Source organism: Eulemur rufifrons, chromosome 18, assembly GCF_041146395.1.
Source record: "Eulemur rufifrons isolate Redbay chromosome 18, OSU_ERuf_1, whole genome shotgun sequence".
In the NCBI taxonomy this organism is placed as follows: Eukaryota; Metazoa; Chordata; class Mammalia; order Primates; family Lemuridae; genus Eulemur; species Eulemur rufifrons.
In genome coordinates, this window is record NC_091000.1 from 42,840,552 (window position 1) to 42,858,175 (window position 17,624).

A 17,624-nucleotide genomic window follows, 5' to 3' on the forward strand; every position below is an offset into this window, starting at 1 on the left:
TGCAAATGCATATACCTAAGGTTCACAATCCCAAACATAGAATGAATGAATGAATGAATGAATTCCTTCTTTCCTCCCTCCCTCCCTTCTTTCCTTCCTTCCTTCCTTCCTTTTTCTTGATTAGAGAATAAAACCCCACACTCTAAGAGAAAGACTGACTGTTCTGGAGCCATGGTAACAGACAGCCACCAGAAACAGTTTAAATTCATTCAGTTAATCAGCAACATTCTTCTCAGTGAGTATACCTTTTAAAGTCAACAAATCAGTGATAGCCCCATACTTAGGAAAGTCAGCCATTCAGGAAGAGACTAATTTCAATAAACACACCTCTGACGGCAACCAGTCAATGAGTACATCAACCCAGCAACCATGCTCCCATACAAGGTGTCAGCCCACATGAGCCTTAGGAATTTTAACCACTCCTGCACTTCATGTTTCCCAAAACTCTGTATAAGATCAGTAGTCTACTCAAAGAAGATTGTGACTGATCGGTCTTGCTCTTTTCCAATATGTTAAATATTAAATTCAGCTTTGTCTTTTTGTTTCATATTTTAAATATTCTCACCATTCTTTATCAGACTGAACTAAATGGATATATTAATTACCTGTCAGTCAATAAATGGTCAATAAATATAATTGAAATAGTGTAATGCAAAAGATCAGATGGTCAAGTTGGACTCAAGAGAAATCAAAGAAATTACCCAATCTTAACTTTACTACCAATTTCAAGGATATGAGTAATCATAAGGCACAGGTAAAAAAGGGAGAGATTCTTGACTGTCAATAGATTTTTAGTCCCTTTTTCTACTTAAAGACATGCTCTGGCTTAGATTAACATGTACTGTCTTTAAGTACTGTACATGGCTATGCTATTTACACTAAAGATAGCCTTCTCTGTCAGGAAATGTTTCCATTTTATACAGATAGTTACTTTGCATACAGAACATTTTTCCAGGCAAACGTTAGCCATAGATTCTAGGTTTGTTTATCATAAACAATCCTAGATAACTGAGCATTTCACATATGAGGAGGACTTTAACAAATAAAAATTGGTTTGTGGACATATCCTCCCGCTACAGCATCACCAATAATGTGAAAAAATGCATTGTAGACCAGCTGCTCAATCTTTTCCCTGAAAATTATTAATGAAAATATAATTAACATTTTAGAATAATAGTTAAATGACAAAATAGAACATTTTATTTTAAAAGTAGGAGAGAATAGGGATTCTTTTCCCCAGTATATATTTTTGTCTGCTTTGTCAACGATCAGATGGCTATATGAGGATGGTTTTGAATCTAGGTTCTCAGTTATGTTTCCTTGGTCTATGTCTCTGTTCTTGTACCAGTACCATGCTGTTTTAGTTACTATCACCTTGTTGTATAGCTTGCAGTGTAATAAATTCATGCCTCCCAATTTGTTCTCTTTGCTTAAGATTGTTTTTGCTATACAGGGTCTTCTCTGGTTCCATGTGAAATGTAGAATTACTTTTTTTAGATCTGTGAAAAATGATGTTGGTATTTTAGTAAGGATTGCACTGAATCTGTAAATCACTTTGGATAGTATAGACATTTTAATAATGTTGATTCTGCCAATCCGTGAGCATGGTATGGTTTTCTACCTGTTCATGTCCTCTGCTATTTCCTTCCTCAGTGTTTTGTAGTTCTCCCTGTAGAGGTCTTTCACCTCCTTAGTTAAATATATTCCTAGGTATTTTATTTTCTTTGTTGCTATTGAAAGGGTATTGAGTCTTTGATTTGGTTCTCAGTTTGACTGTTGTGGGCATATAGGAATGCTACTGATTTATGTACATTGATTTTGTAACCTGAGACTTGGCTGAATTTATCAATTCCAGTAGTCTCGTGGCAGATTCTTTGGGGTTTTCTAAATATAAGATCATAGCATCAGCAAACAGTGATAACTTGACCTCTTCTGCCCCAATTTGGATGCCCTTGATTTCCTTCTCTTGTCTGGTTGCTCTGTTTAGGACTTCTAGTGTTATGTTAAATAGAAGTGGTGATAGAGGGCAACATTTTCTGGTTCCGTTCTAAGTGATAATGCTTTCAATTTTTCCCTATTCAGTATGATGTTGGCTGTGGGTTTGTCATATATAGCTTGTATAATTTTTAGGTAAGTCCTGTCTGTGCCTATTTTGTTAAGCGTTCTTATCATAAAAGGGTGTTGAATTTTGTTGAATGCTTTTTTTGCATCTATTGCGAGCATCATATGGTCTTTTTTTTTTTTTGCTTCTATTTATGCGGTGAATTACATTTATAGATTTGCTTATGTTGAGCCATCCCTGCATCTCTGGGATGAAACCCACTTGGTCGTGATGGATTATTTTTTTGATAAGCATCTGAATTCGATTTGCTAGGATATTATTGAGAATTTTTGCATCTATATTCATAAGGGATATTGGTCTGTAGTTTTCTTTTTTTGTTGAATCCTTTCCTTATTTTGGTATCAGAGTGATGTTGGCTTCAGAAAACATGTTGGGGGGGGATTCCTTCCTTCTTGATGTTATGAAATAATTTCTGCAGGGTAAGTACCAGTTCTTCTTTGTAGGTATGGTAAAATTAAGGTGTGAAACTATCTGGCCCAGGATTTTTTTTTTCAGAAGGTGTTTATGTTTTATTACTGCTTCAATTTTAGTACTTGATATTGGTCTGTTCAGAAATGCTATTTCTTTCAGATTGAGCCTAGGGAGGCTGTGCGTTTCTAACAATTTGTCCATTTCTTCCATGATTTCAAGTTTATGTGCATAGAGATTTTTATAGTATTCACAGATAAAATTTTGTATTTCCATGCTATCAGTTGTAATTTCTCCTTTTTCACTCCTGATTGAGCTTATTAGACTCCTTTCTTTTCTGCTTCTGGTTAATCTAGCAAGAAGTGTGTCAATTTTGTTTATTTTTCAAAGAACCAACTTTTTGTTTTATTATTTTTCTATGTAATTTTTTATTATCAATTTCATTTAGCTCTGCTCTGATCTTGATTATTTCTTTTCTTCTGCTGCATTTGGGAATGGTTTGCTGGTCATTTTTGAGTTCTTTGGGATGATTCATTAGATTGTTGATTTGTGACCTTTCTGTCTTGTGGATGTAGGCATTTATGCATATACATTTTCCTCTCAGGCCTTCTTTAGCTCTGTTCCACAGATTTTGATAGCTTGTATCCCCTTTACCATTGAATTAAAAGAATCTTTTGATTTCCATCTTAATTTGCTCCTTAACTCAATAATTGTTCAGCAGAAGGTTTTTTAGTTTCCATGCCTTTGTGTAGGGATGAGTGTTTCTATTGGAGTTGATTTCTAATATTATTCCATTGTGGTCTGAGAAGATGCATGGTATAATTTCTTATTCAATAAATGGTGCTGGGGAAATTGGACAGTCACATATAGAAGACTGAAATAGGATCTGCACCTCTCACCTCTCACAAAAATCAACTCACGATGGATAACAGACTTAAACCTAAGGCATGAAACTATAAGAATTCTAGAAGATAATGTTGGAAAAACTCTCATAGAGATTGGGTTAGGGAAAAAATTTATGAAGAAGACCGCAAAGGCAACCATAGCAACAACAAAAATAAATAAATGGGACCTGATCAAATTAAAAAGCTTCTGCACAGCCAAGGAAACTATCATGAGAGCAAATAGACAACCTACAGAATAGGAGAAAATATTTGCATGCTACACATACCATAAAAGGCTGATAACTAGAATCTATATAGAACTAAGAAAAATCAGTAAGAAAAAACCTAACAACCCTTTTAAAAATTGGGCAAAGGACATGAACAGAAACTTTTCAAAAGAAGACAGAATAATGGCCAAGAAATATATGAAAAAATGCTCAACATCTCTAATCATCAGGGAAATGCAAATGAAAACCGTAGTATCACTTAACACCACTGAGTATAGCTTTTGTTAAAATGTCCCAAAATAACCAATGTTGGCGTGGATATGGAGAGATAGGAATACTCATACACTGCTGGTGGGACTACAAACTTGTACAACCTCTATGGAAAGTAATGTGGAGATATCTCAAAGAGCTAAAAGAACTATCATTTGATCTAGTGACCCCACTAGTGGGTATCTACCCAAAAGAAAAAAAAAAACATTATATAAAAAAGACATCTGTACTAGAATGTTTATAGCAGCACAATTCGTAATTGCAAAGATGTGGAAACAACCCAAGTGCCCATCAATACATGTGTGGATTAAAAAAAATGTGGTATATTTATACCATGGAGTACTACTCAGGCACAAAAAACAATGGTGACCTAGCACCTCTTGTATTATCCTGGATGGAGCTGGAGCCCATTCTGCTAAGTGAAGTATCATAAGAATGGAAAAACAGGCACCACATGTACTCACCATCAAATTGGTATTAATGGATTAATACTTATGTGCACATATAGTAGTAACATTCATTGAGTGTTATGCAGGTGGGAGGGGAGGAGGGGATGAGTATATTCACACCTTATGGGTGGGGTATGCACTGTCTGGGGGATGGACAGGCTTGTAACTCTTACTCAGGTGGGGCAATGGCAATATATGTAACCTAAATATTTTTATCCCCATAATATTCTCAAATAAAAAATACATATATATAATTTTTAAAAAGTAGAGTAGTGTCTTTGCTGTAGCTCTTATTATTAAAGTTAGTATTTAGAGATAAATGTTCTAAAATACAGGTAAAATCATAGTATAAAGGGGCATTGAGGCATCCTATGGTTCCCCTAACAATATTTAAACCAATATTGGAAATATAGCCCATTAATAATATTACAGCCCTAAATACCTTAAAACTTAACCTAAATAGTGAATATAGCACATGATTAAAAAATGTTCTTTGACATGCCATCTAGAAGAAATGTCTGTTAAACCTGACTCTTTAACCTTTACCAGGATTCAGCATTGCCTGATATTGCAAGGATGCCACTGTATTACCTACCGTCCTATTCCTGATCACAAGTTACCCAGATTTGTCTGAATTGGATCACTCAAGACCAGGGAAAAAAATAAATGTTTTCTCACATTATAGATGCCAAGTATGGTAGATAGTTTTCAAGATGGCAGCTAACAATTCCTCGCCTGGAAGCACATGCTGTTTCTCACATCAGTAGGAGATGGCTAATTCCCACTTCCTCTGATGAATATCTAATGGCACTTCTGACACCTAAGCGTAAGAATCCTGAGATTCTTGGAACACTTGCTTTTGGGATGTTCTCTCTGGAGCCCGACACCCTGGTATGAGAAGTCCAAATCACATCCATAGTCCATGTGTAGGTGCTCTAGGAGGTAGCCTATATTAGGCTGCTCAGGATGCCACAAGAAAGTACCATGGTCCCTGGTTGGGTTCTGGTAAAGCCTCTCTTCTTGGCTTAGAAAGGCCACCACCTCACTATGTCCTCATTTTGAGAGAGAGAGAGAGACAGAATGCTCAAGTGTCTCTTCTAAGGGCACCAATCTTATCAGACCAGGGCCCCACCATCATGATATCATCTCACTATAATTACCTCCCAATGGCTCTCTTTCCAAATATCATCACATTAGTGGTTATGTCTTCAATATATAATTTTTGAGGGGGGAGCACAAATATTCAGTTCATAACATAGTTCTAAATGAGCTTTCATCTTATAGCCAGCATTAACTTCCAGCCGTGGGAATGAGAAGTCTTCAACATTGAGCGCAGTCAGATTTCAGGTGACTGTAGCCCCGCTGGCATTTCACTGCAAGCTCGTAATAACTTCCAAGTTAGAACCACTCAACCAACTATATTTAGCCCACAGAACAAGGAATGATAATAAATTGTTGTTTTAGGACACTAAAACTAGTTTATTATGCAATGAAAGCTAAACCAAATACAAATTCATACCAGAAATTGAAGTGCTGCCATAATAAAAACTATAACATGTGGCATTGTTTTGGGACCAGGCTGAGAGTAGAAGTTGAGAGTATCTTAAGGAGACTGTTAGCAAAGGCTGGATGACAGTGAGATTTTGTAACTGGATAAAGAGGCAGGGGTGGGGGCCCTATATGTAGTAAACTGAAAGTTTGGCAAAACTGTTGACTGCAGTAATGTTGAAAAAATAAAATGTACCTAGGAAAATGGTAGATTTGGCTAAGATTTTGAAGCGGAATGTTGAAAATGTCAAAAAAATGTTTAAGTCATGTATAATAAGATATAGATACAGAGAAATGACAAAATAGGAGCTATTCTAGATTCAAGCAGAATTTAGAGAAATAAGATGGAGTTAGGACTTACTAGTTATAAACATAAAAAGGTGTATTATCCCCCAAATATCAAAGTAATATAACATATAACACAAAGATTCTTCTTAGAAATTACCTTATTCTTTATTTCCCTTATCCTGTTTAAATTATTTTCATGATCCATCTGTTCAATCACTAATTTCAAGTGTCTTAAATTTCTATGTACTTTTTTCAAGCAAAGCTGGAGAAATTTTTATAATCTCTGCCCTGTGGCATTCATAATTAGAATGGAAAATAGATCTTGAAAACATTATTAGAAGTGTAATGAGCAACTAATTTGGGGTAGGAATTAATCAGCATGCCTGGGTTGTTTAAACCCTGCACATTGCAAAGAAAGCTTTGGCCTCTGACCAGCTCCTAGAAAATAAACTCTAAGCCAGTGGATATCTGGCCTGATAGAAGTGTCTTTTTTTACTCAGAACCTTGGCCATGCCACATAGTTTATGCTGACAATGTGATTTTTGGTAGGGGTCTTTGGCCACGTGGTGGTATAATACTCTTGGAGGAGCTGGAGACTGAATAAGGTCAGTCACATGGGCACTCTGGATGACATAGATTTGAGTTCCTTAACAGTCAAATGGTGTTTAAAAAGTCACCAACATTTTTCAAGCTTCAGTTTCCTTATTTACACAATAGGGGTAATAATAGTTTCTCTATCTATGTCATAAAATTATCATGAAAGACAAAATATAATATTGGCAAAGGTACACTGCAAGTTATAGTATATGACTCTACCATATGTTTGCCAAGGCCACTGTCATGATTTATGAATTTCTCTTCTTCTAATTCTATGACTACTGCTGCCACCACCAGCCCTACAACCAATTTTAATAGCCCTACACTATTATTACTGTGAAACTGTATTATTACTGTAAAGCTAAACAACTTAGGACAAAAACACATTGAGCTAGTCTTGCTTTACCTAAAACCACATTAAAAAATAATCTTCAGCTTTTTCTTTTTCCCACCAAACAATGTTAGGGAAACAATATTAATTAAAGAGGCTAATAGGATTAGCCATATTCTTAAACAAAATGTAAAGCCACCATCCTTTTTTTTTTTTTTTTTTTGAGGAGAAATATCTTCTACTAGGAGGTGTTAAATATAGTTGGCTTATTTGTTTGATATTAGCCATAATCTATAATCAAAATATGAAGAAAATTTGTTGTTTTTGATCAAATTTGATCAAATTTTGATCAAATCACTTCAAGAAGTGAGAAAACCTAAAGACAAGCTAATCAGATGCATTATTATCTATTTGTCATAGGTAGTTGTGGAAAAATAAAGAGAAGTATTACAAAGAACAAGGGTTATTCTAGGAATCATGGAAAATAAGGACTGTTTAAAATAAATTCCTCTCATTGCTCCTTACACTTCATTTGAGGATTTTATGCACTGTTAATTTATTCATTGAGTTCTGGTTCTAAATGCTCCAGTGGAATCAAGACTGTGTTTCTCAAGGGGCAGGGAAAATGCCATAGGGTTTTCAAATCAGAATCCATGTTAATAATTCTAAGAGCAAAGGCTTGTCTGCTGAAACAGGAAGATTAGCTCTGCATGTATTTCTGCCCCTCACCTTTTTTTTTTTTTTTTTTTTGGCATTAACACAAAATGTGTTTTGTTGACTCATGGTGTGCCATATTAGTTAAATTAAACATCAAACATCTGTCTAACTTTAAGATTCCAACATGAGTATGTTGGCAGTCTCAGTAAAACTGGAGCTGTTAAAGGCCCTCAATCAGTCAAAAGGATGGAGCTGCTGTAATGGCAAACTCAGCAAGCAATTACATCAAAGGATTTAAAATCTATTTCAGTAATGCCTTCTGGATAATGACATTGATCTCAGCACTCCCCTTGCAGATTTCCTGGTATTGAAAAGCAGGGTTCTGCATAGTTTCACATTTAGAAAAACACCATTCACCATGTCTTTTCATGTGAGCATAGTTCAGTTCTCTTGAATACACCTACACAGCTATTTCTATAAAGCTAATAGACTTTTATTCATAAAGCCAATTTCATGCCACTTACATAATCCTTTCTTTGTTCTCTTCTGTCACACTAATTTTGCCAAAGTGCAAGAAGTAATAAGAGGACTTTACTACTTCTTACATTGATACTTTATTTTTACCCTAAAACAAGCACTATAAATAAATAGATGAATTAATTAACCAATCCATCTTTTACCCTTTCTTCTTGTGTTTTAATCTTTACTCAGTTTGCTTACCTTTAGCATAAGCATACATGAAATTATGGTAGATGAGAATGCTTTAAATTAAATTTTTGTAAGCTTAATCCCCCATTCCCACCTTCCATCCCTCCCCTCCTTTGTTGCAGGGTTGGGAGTGGGCAGTAGGTCAGGGGACAGATTGGTTTAGAGACATTTGTGAACTATCTGTAGATCATTTAAGTGGATTTTAATGCTGGCCGGGCATTTTTTAAGCAGTTGTTCCAGTGAGGAAATACCTAGATGTAATTTCATGGTTACATTTGAATGCTTTAAAGCTTCTGTCAGTCAAAATCATGTGTGGTTTCCTGTTTGAACAGAAGTAGAATTTCAAATAGAGACTATATGTTTTTGAAGTAATATAATTAGATAACACATATGAGCTAATTTGATTATTTGTTTGTTATTTATTAGTCCTTTGAATCTAAAACCTACTCTATGCCAAAATCCCCAGTGTGCCATTACACAATAGTGGAATAAAGATTATATTATTAAATCTCTTTGTAGTATCTTCTAAATGTGCTAATATCTTTTCCATCTTAAACTAAATAAACAGTTTTGCAATTACATACTATAAGTTTCCTACCCTATCTCTCTCACTTTTACTGTCAGAAAGTTTAAAATGATTCTCAGAAATGTTGTTTCCCTTTCCCATCTCCTATTCATTCCTCTATCTTGAACTCAGCTGCTAGGAGAAAGCTGATTAGGGGGGATCTGATGCCCCAGGGGAATGAAGTCCATATGCACCTATTCAAGTATACTGGAGCGAGGCCCCCATGCACCTCTTCAAGTGTATTGAGGCATTCCAGGGACATGAAATTACTCAAACTTTTATTACTCTGTTATCCATCACATTAATAATCAAGTCATCATCCTATCCAGTTCAATGGGGGGAGGAGAGCCTATATTCCACTGACAGGATTTGGGCAGCGTTTACAGTCGGAAGGGAAGCTAGTGTAACCTTGTGGGTGCAGGGCTTTGGGCTGATTCGGTGAACCCATGTTTCTACATCTGAATTCATAGTAGTAATGTAGGGATAAGGCAGACAAGGAAGGCGGAGAGAGCCTAACTGCAGCTAATTTGGCCAATACAAGACCTAAGCAAGTCACTGGCCTGAAACCACCTGAGGATGGATGAATTACTAAGCCAGGTGCCTTGTAAACTGTTAGGCCTTACCTTTCTGTGACAACAGTTTATGATTAACCTTTATGCCTTACCACAAGAAAATGCTATTCATGTTTAGCTGTTTCTTAACAGGGTTTTTAAACATTTAAAAACATTACCATTGTCCCATAAGGAGTTCCCCTCCTGCTTCAGAAAGGACCCCTACTCTGTTTGTAGAGTAGGATCTTGTCTCTCTCTCTCTCTCTCTCTCTTTCAATAAACTTTCTGTCACCAGTTGGCTCACTCTTGAATTCTTTTCCAGTGCGAAGCCAAGAACCCACTTGGCAAGTTCAGGGGGCTTTCCTCTTTTCACTGGAGGGGGCCCTGCATCAATAGGAAATGAAATGTTATGTGCTTATACTTCCCTGTCCCATATGCAGCAACTCCTTATAACTTTCTGGTCTGATAATAATACAGTTTCCAGTGCTCAGTTCAGATGCAATGACTAACAAGGTGGGAAGAGTCCAATAAGCCTAGTTTGTCAAATGGCTGGCCCTACCCATATCTCAATTTTTCATGACAAAGCGGCAGCTATATGGCAGCTGTTCCTTCAGGGGAAACTATTCTCCATTTTTCTCTCTGAAGTAACTTTCAGGTAGTAAATCCACAGAGGTTCCCCTAAATGCGTAGGCATGATTCACTGGTGATGTACCTAAGCTGGAAGCTGACAGTATCCTCTGATTTGTGCAGTTATTCAACATTAGCATCAACTATACAGAACCCAAAATGGTCATGGTTACTCCATTTTGTGGGCAGTACTGAACATCATTCTCCTGGCTTTGGCCAATGCTCCCCTTATAAAGCCTGTTACATTTTTACTGACTCCAGCTGTTTGGTCTGCCACTTGGAAGACTATAGGCTAGCCGATAAAAGACACCCATTTGGGGGGCATGAAGAGAAACAGAGAAAGATTGGATTATCCATGTAAATGCCCCTGGGTAAGGGCCTGTTTTCTAATGTGACTGACTGAAATCAATCTGCTGACTGAGCCTGCACCATGCAGATTGCCACTGTTGCTACCTGAATCCATCATCGTACCGAACATGGCAACACACCTGCAACTACAGTAGAATGGGCACATAAGAGTCAGCATATTTCTAATGCAGAGGTTCCACTGAACTCCTAGGACTCCTGCTTAAATCTGACCTGTTTGTGAGGGAGGGCATATGGCACAGGACATTGTCCCCGTCCACTCATGACAATTTGACTACATGGATCTTTCACCGTGTCTTGGTTATCAGAGGTGCCTCACCACCATTTTGACTTTTTAGCTTACCATTTTAGTGTTGCCATTCAAGGCTGATGCATATGACTCTAGTCATCCCTTGAAATTAAATCTGTGTCATGTTTTCAGATTTCTGTATCATTTGCAATCTGACAATAGATAACTAAAGTATTTGATCGACTTCCAATACTCCTTATTATCTGATATTTTTAAATGTTGGAATAGCCTCCTTAAAAACTGACTCCAGTTTTCTAACTCTACCTCCTACTTAATAAAGTAGTTTGGTCACTTAATGTGACTATTCTCAAAAAGGAATTATCACCTTTCAGCCACTTCCTAGGTAATGATCAGGATAAAAGGTGTAGGGATTATATAAATTTATTTTGAGACTCTGGGAATCCACCCTAATCATTCCTGGGCATGGTATTTCTTTCATTACCCTAAGAGCAACTCCAGGTAGCCTAGTTCTTCTGGGTGGGAGCCAGGCTACAAGAGAATCTAGGGAATTCAAACTTGCTTCTGGTTCAGCTCCCAAGATTCTCTTGTAGACTAGCATGGTCACAGATCACATGGGTAATGACCATTGGTGAAATATATTGCTTGTCAGTTCCCCCCACAGTGGAACACATGGGCCAAAGTGAGAGACATACATAAGGGGTTTCTGTATGTTTTCTAAACATGATCATCTTTCTTGACCCTGACATCTAATGAAAGGGCTGGATTTGAGCAAGAGATGATTAGGAAAAAAGTTAAATTTCTACCTGAGGGAATAGGACACCTGGATTTTGTAATGGTGGAGGGATAATAACAACGTTGGTGCCTGGAGATCTTTGGAAGAATAGGTAAGGGGATGTCTTTCAGAATCACTTTTGGAGCCTTCCTCACGAAGGAAAACATCTTGATGGTCTGAACCTCAGTGTTTCTGCTGTAATGTAACCCACTTCCTGGGTAAGCATGCATTCACCTGGCTCATCCGTGTTGCCCCTTTGGGGCTTGTGTGCTAGGATGCAAATATGCCAATGCTCATGGTGCTTGTTGTGCCCTGATTAATACAATCTTTTGTCTCTGACTTAGGAGTGTCTGCCAGCAAACATGAAACTGTGGCAGGCAACCATGTTAACTTGCAAGTACTTTAAAACCTCAGACCTTCGCAGTTTTTGATAGGAGGTACATTTATTTGGAGTTAAGTTCATACCTTGAGTAATTTTTTTACTTTAAAAGAAGAAAAATGTTAATAACTAGGCATATACGTCAAGGGTTTTCCTTTAAAAGAAAAATAATATTTTTAAAGAAATAATGGGCATGTAAAATAAAAAGAATGCATGATTTGAGAAACAAAATAAATAATAGATTTGAATAAATAAACTAAAATCTAGTTGTAAAAAGCAACACTCTAGATAATATCTACAAAGCTAATATCTACAGGGCTAGGGGGAGGAGAATAACATTTCTAAAAATAAGGGGACCTAATAATCAGAAATTGGGCCATGGTATAATCCCAGGTAAGACTGACCAGATGTGGAGTCATGGTTATTATTTAGAGATCCTTAAATATGCCCTAACCAGAGGCAAGGTTTGTTGATCATTTGAGAAAGGGAAGAGATTTTGATTATGTAATAGGTTGGCTTCTCCCATGCTCCATAATGATTGAAAGATAACATGTACTATATTTTGGATAGAGAGTTGGTTCTTTTTACATTGTAGTGTGACACAAAAGGGTTCTATTTACCACAGGAAACTTTTATAATCTTGTGATTTACATTTTATATGTATGAACAATTTCTGGATACAAATAAAAAGAGACTCTGGGCAAAGATGTTTATTTAAGGAAACATATGTGCTTTGAGTGATCTTAGAAATACTTCTGTATTTGATTTATGTAATTTATAAAGCAAGTGGCTAGACGTAACATTGGATAGTATTTGGTTGATCTGTGTTTAATTCTTAGAGCAATGACAGAAGAGAAAGCGAGAAAAGAAAAGATTTAAGGAAGGCAAGTCTGGTCTAACCCTCTATTGGAATTTTTAGTAAATTCAGGGGCACTGAAGTTGAAATAGTTAGTTATTAGCAAGTAAAAGAAAAAAAATTTTAAATTGTGTTAAAAACTTCTTATCCTTCACTTCAACTCAACTGCAGTCTAGAGTAATGATGTCAAATATTGGTAACAGAAAACAAATAAATATCAAGCAAACACAATCTTCCCCCTTTGTCTGCCTTCTGACTTTCCAAAATGAGAATAATGGAATTCATCAACTACACTGCATACATAAGTAAAAACTCACAGGGAAAGTATTGATACAAAAGGGTTGTGGTAGCTAAAATTAAAACCCCTGAAAGTTGGACAAGTTCACAAAATGCTAACTGCTGACACAGTTTCAATTAGTGTATATTGTAGATTGCATAGTGCTATTTCAAGCATGGATTATAAAAAATTAGTGAGCTGAAAATAATGAAAGATAATTTGAATAATGGTAGCATCACTATTTCCCATCTAATATTTATATCATATTTATAATTTTATATTCATCCTCATTACCATGAAATGGCAGCAGTAAGAGCAGAAACCATCTTCATTGTTTTCCTGTAATACATCTTCCCTGCCAGTTGGAAAAAGAAAGTTCCATTTCAGTAATGAAATTAGAACTCCAATCCTTATGGAGAGAGAAATACTCATGTTAATAATTTTGTGACTTTCAAAAGAATAACAATTGAGTTTTCATTCTATTTTTAGTCTGATTTTTTTTTCTCATAAATACAGGGAGTTAAGGATGGTATTCCCAAATACAAGTAAGTCAAGCCACAAAGGGTATATTAACTATGCATTATCTTTTGTTTATGGTATGGCCAAAAGATAGTATTTATTTATAGTTTCTATGTTTGACTAAAATGTGATGCCAAAGAAAAATATTTTGTTTTTAGATATTTGTGTATTACAGCCACATTGTTGTGTAATAATATCGTGTGTAAAAGTCTAACATGACTAAGATTTTTGTTATTCATCAGAAGAAGTAATTTATGTGAATTTCATGCTCTAAGGTAATGGAGTAGCTGTTACTGGCCTCTGAGTGCAGGTTTTTCCAAGTTCTTGGTGTTCATTGTGGGAAAGAATTTTAATCCCCCACCTATCATCTCCCTTTCATGCACAGTGAGATAAATAGCCATCCCATGCAAAAATCTGGATGGGGTTCTATAATCAGTGCCTAGCGAGTTCAGTTTAGGCTAAGAAATACACAGCATTAATAACCCCTGAGACCAGAAGCACAGAATTTTGCAGAGGAGAGGGCAGAATTACTGTTTCATCCTTTTGGGCATAGACTTTCGATAAGAGTAAGAGATAGTAATTAATAGCTCGATAAACTGTCTTGCCATAAATGTAAATTACCTGTCACAGAGTATATATATAGAGAGCAGGAATACTTTATCCACTTACAGTCAGCCCAAACTCTTGCCCTCTCCAAAGCATCCTATGCCCCCTAAAATTGCATGATAATCAGTTCCTTCCCAGGGCCTCAGATTATGAGGCCAGGGAAAGGGAAGTAGAGGCAGCTACTTTAAGACTCTCGACTGCCACTGGTGCTTCCTAATAAAACTCAAACATTTCTTGTAACCCTGGGAAATTAGCAGAGTAATCTGGGCTCTAGTTTTCAGAGGTATTGGAAATTCTAGATAAGAGGTTCAAAGAGCCCTTAATCTTAGACTCTGATACTAATCTTCATATTTTGGTTAATTTCTCAATTTTTTTCAAGAGATGGGGTTTTAATATGTTGCCCTGGCTGGTCTTGAACTCCAGGGCCCAAGTGTTCCTCCTTCCCCAGCCTCCCAAGTAGCTGGGACTACAGGTGTACACCACTGCTCCTGGCTTAATTTTTCAATTTCCAATTCTTCCATGAAGGCTGCCTCCAGGAATGTGAGCCCCTTAGACTCAACTGGGCTCTAGAGAGAAATTTATTTTCCTACTTCTGAACTCTGGGATGTCTGTGGTTTTTCCATTCCCAAGTTGCCAGCCCATTTATGCTTTCTGGATGATCTGATATTAGGCATATGGTGGAGGATGTGATGTTTTATAACTTCAAGTGACCCAGTTCCCCTTGTATTCAATGTCAATGAAACCTCCTAGAGCATATTTCTTAAAATGTAAATTATGCCCTCTGAAGTTGTGCAACACTGTGAGTCTTAGGGATGGGTAAAGGCATTTGAGTGCATTTTTAAAAGAAATAATTCCTCATCTGTATTTCCATTTTACAGCTAATGAGCTTTGCTGTTAGAAGCAGAGCTACAGCAGAGATTCCCTCCTAGATTGTTCCCCCAATTCATTTTGGACAGGTCCCTCTTGTATCTGCAATCCTGTCTGATTGCCTCCTGCACTGCAAGTCTTTGACTTGCTATGCAACCCCATGCTAATTACTCAGCCAAGCCACCATCACTTCCGTGGTGAGAAATTTTTGGGCCATGTGTACATGGAAAATATCCTCAGACTGGAGTCTCATTTCTTGGATTCTTTTGTCCTCGTCTTTCTACCTTTTCCATAACTAAACCACTTTATATTTCAAGTTGTGAAGATCAGCTAAAATGATGACTGTCCCATAACATTAAATATACTACTTAGAACAAAAAATTAGTCTTCTTTTTCTTTGGGCTCTGTTACCTCTGTAAGCCTGGGCCCTTTGCAGAATCTAACAGTTGCTTCTCTATGGCAGTGTTCTAACAGGTAGGGAAAAGTTAAGAGACAAGGCTACAGCCAGGGTGAGCCACACTGCCCTGTCCTTTCCTCTCTCTAGGTCTGAAGATTGGCCATGGTGCATCAGATGTGTCCAGTGGCACCTATCATGTCTTATTTGTTTCTTTCTTTGGTGGCTCCAACTCCTTCAATATTTTCTGTACCATCAGCTGCTCCATTTGACCCTTCCACAGCTTTGATGCAGGCACAGAGATGTGAATGAGGATGATGCATATGGTAATTTGGATGCTTTGGCTCTAATGGCTTAAGTAGGGGTCCAAGGAAAACCCAAACCACTGGCCTCTCAGCATATGATGCAGGGACCAACTTTGATGCATAAACTGAGAGTCCCTAAAAGAGATCTACCAAAGCTTCATAAAATTCATGAAAATCACAAGGCTGCCCATCAAACTGATGAACAAACTGTACACTGAAGCATGATTTTGTACATTGTCATCAAACGTGGCTGGAAGGAAGGAAAAGCACAATGACTACCTTCACCAAAGGGGATATTGTCACACTTGATAACACTCCTACAGACAATTTCCTCATGATCAAAGACAAACTCTGTGAACACCTCTGCCACCAAAACATTCCATAGTGCTCTGATTAGTTTCAAGAAAGTGGTCAAATTTAGGGGTTAGGATATGTCATGCATTGCAGGTCTGGTGGTAATTAATTCACTCAGCTTTTATATATCTGAATAAGTTTTGTTTTACCACTGTTTGGGAAGATATTTTTGCAGGGTATAGAATTACACCCAGATAGGCAGGTTTTATTTTTCTTTTATTTTTAAAAATATTGCTTTATTATCTATAACTTTTGATGAGAAGTCTGATTTCATTCTTACCTTTGTTCCTCTGTATTAAGATATCTTTTTTCTCCAGCACCTAGATGATGTTTTTATTTGTAAATTTTACTAGTTTAGAGAGATTATGTCCCAGATATGGTGGTGGACTTTTTCTGATTTTTCCTCATACCAAGATGCCTTTTTGTTTCACTGATTTATATATTGCTTCGAGGTTTTTTTCTATTAAATCTTTAAATTAGATTTTTTCCTTTATATATATATTTTTTTCTGTTTCATTTTTGTGACACCAGTTGGAATTAAATTGTTTGACTTCTATAATTTCACCTATATTCAAATACATCTCTTTGTCTTCCTTTGACATGTATTTCTTTGATTTACAAAGCATATCTGTTACTGAAATCCTGAGTTTGACTTCCTGGCATATAGACAGATACCTTAAATAACTAATATAATGGGTATTGGTTTAGTTAATTTAGTGTTACAGTGTTGTGTGTGTGTGTGTGTGTATATATATTTCTTTTTTGATAACCTCTATTAACAACTGTAAAGTTGGTTTTATGTTATTATTCTACATCTTTTATCTGTTATATGTTACCTAAGTGCTATTTTTGAGAGTTAAAAATAATAGGTCAGAGAAAAAAATGAATATTTGCCTTGATCCTCTTTCAACATACTCTCCTCACATGGGCTACAGCAAGTTCCCTATATTTTTGGTTTTATTTTTATTGATGGAAAACTAATGAATTGATAGTAATAAAAAATTGGGAAATTTTACAGTATTATACTTGATTACAAAAAAATTTCAATTTTTATAATCATCATAATATTTGTGAAAATAACCATATATATAGAACTCCCTTCTTGATTATTATTTCACAACTTAGTAAATTATTAAATTTTTTCTTGTCATATAGATAATAAAATAAAGGACAGAGAGTTCACAAAACAAGTAAGACAGGGAGATTCATCTTTCTAAACTTAATAACCAAGCTTCTTGTCATTGTATTATTATAATTTTTTTTTTGAGACAGTCTTGCTCTTTTCTTGGGCTAGAGTGCTATGGCATCAGCCTAGCTCACAGAAACCTCAAACTCCTGGCATTAAGCAATCCTCCTGCCTCAGCCTCCAAAGTTGCTGGGACTACAGGTGCACCCACCACACCTGGCTAATTTTTTCTATTTTTAGTAGTGAGGGGGTCTTCTTGCT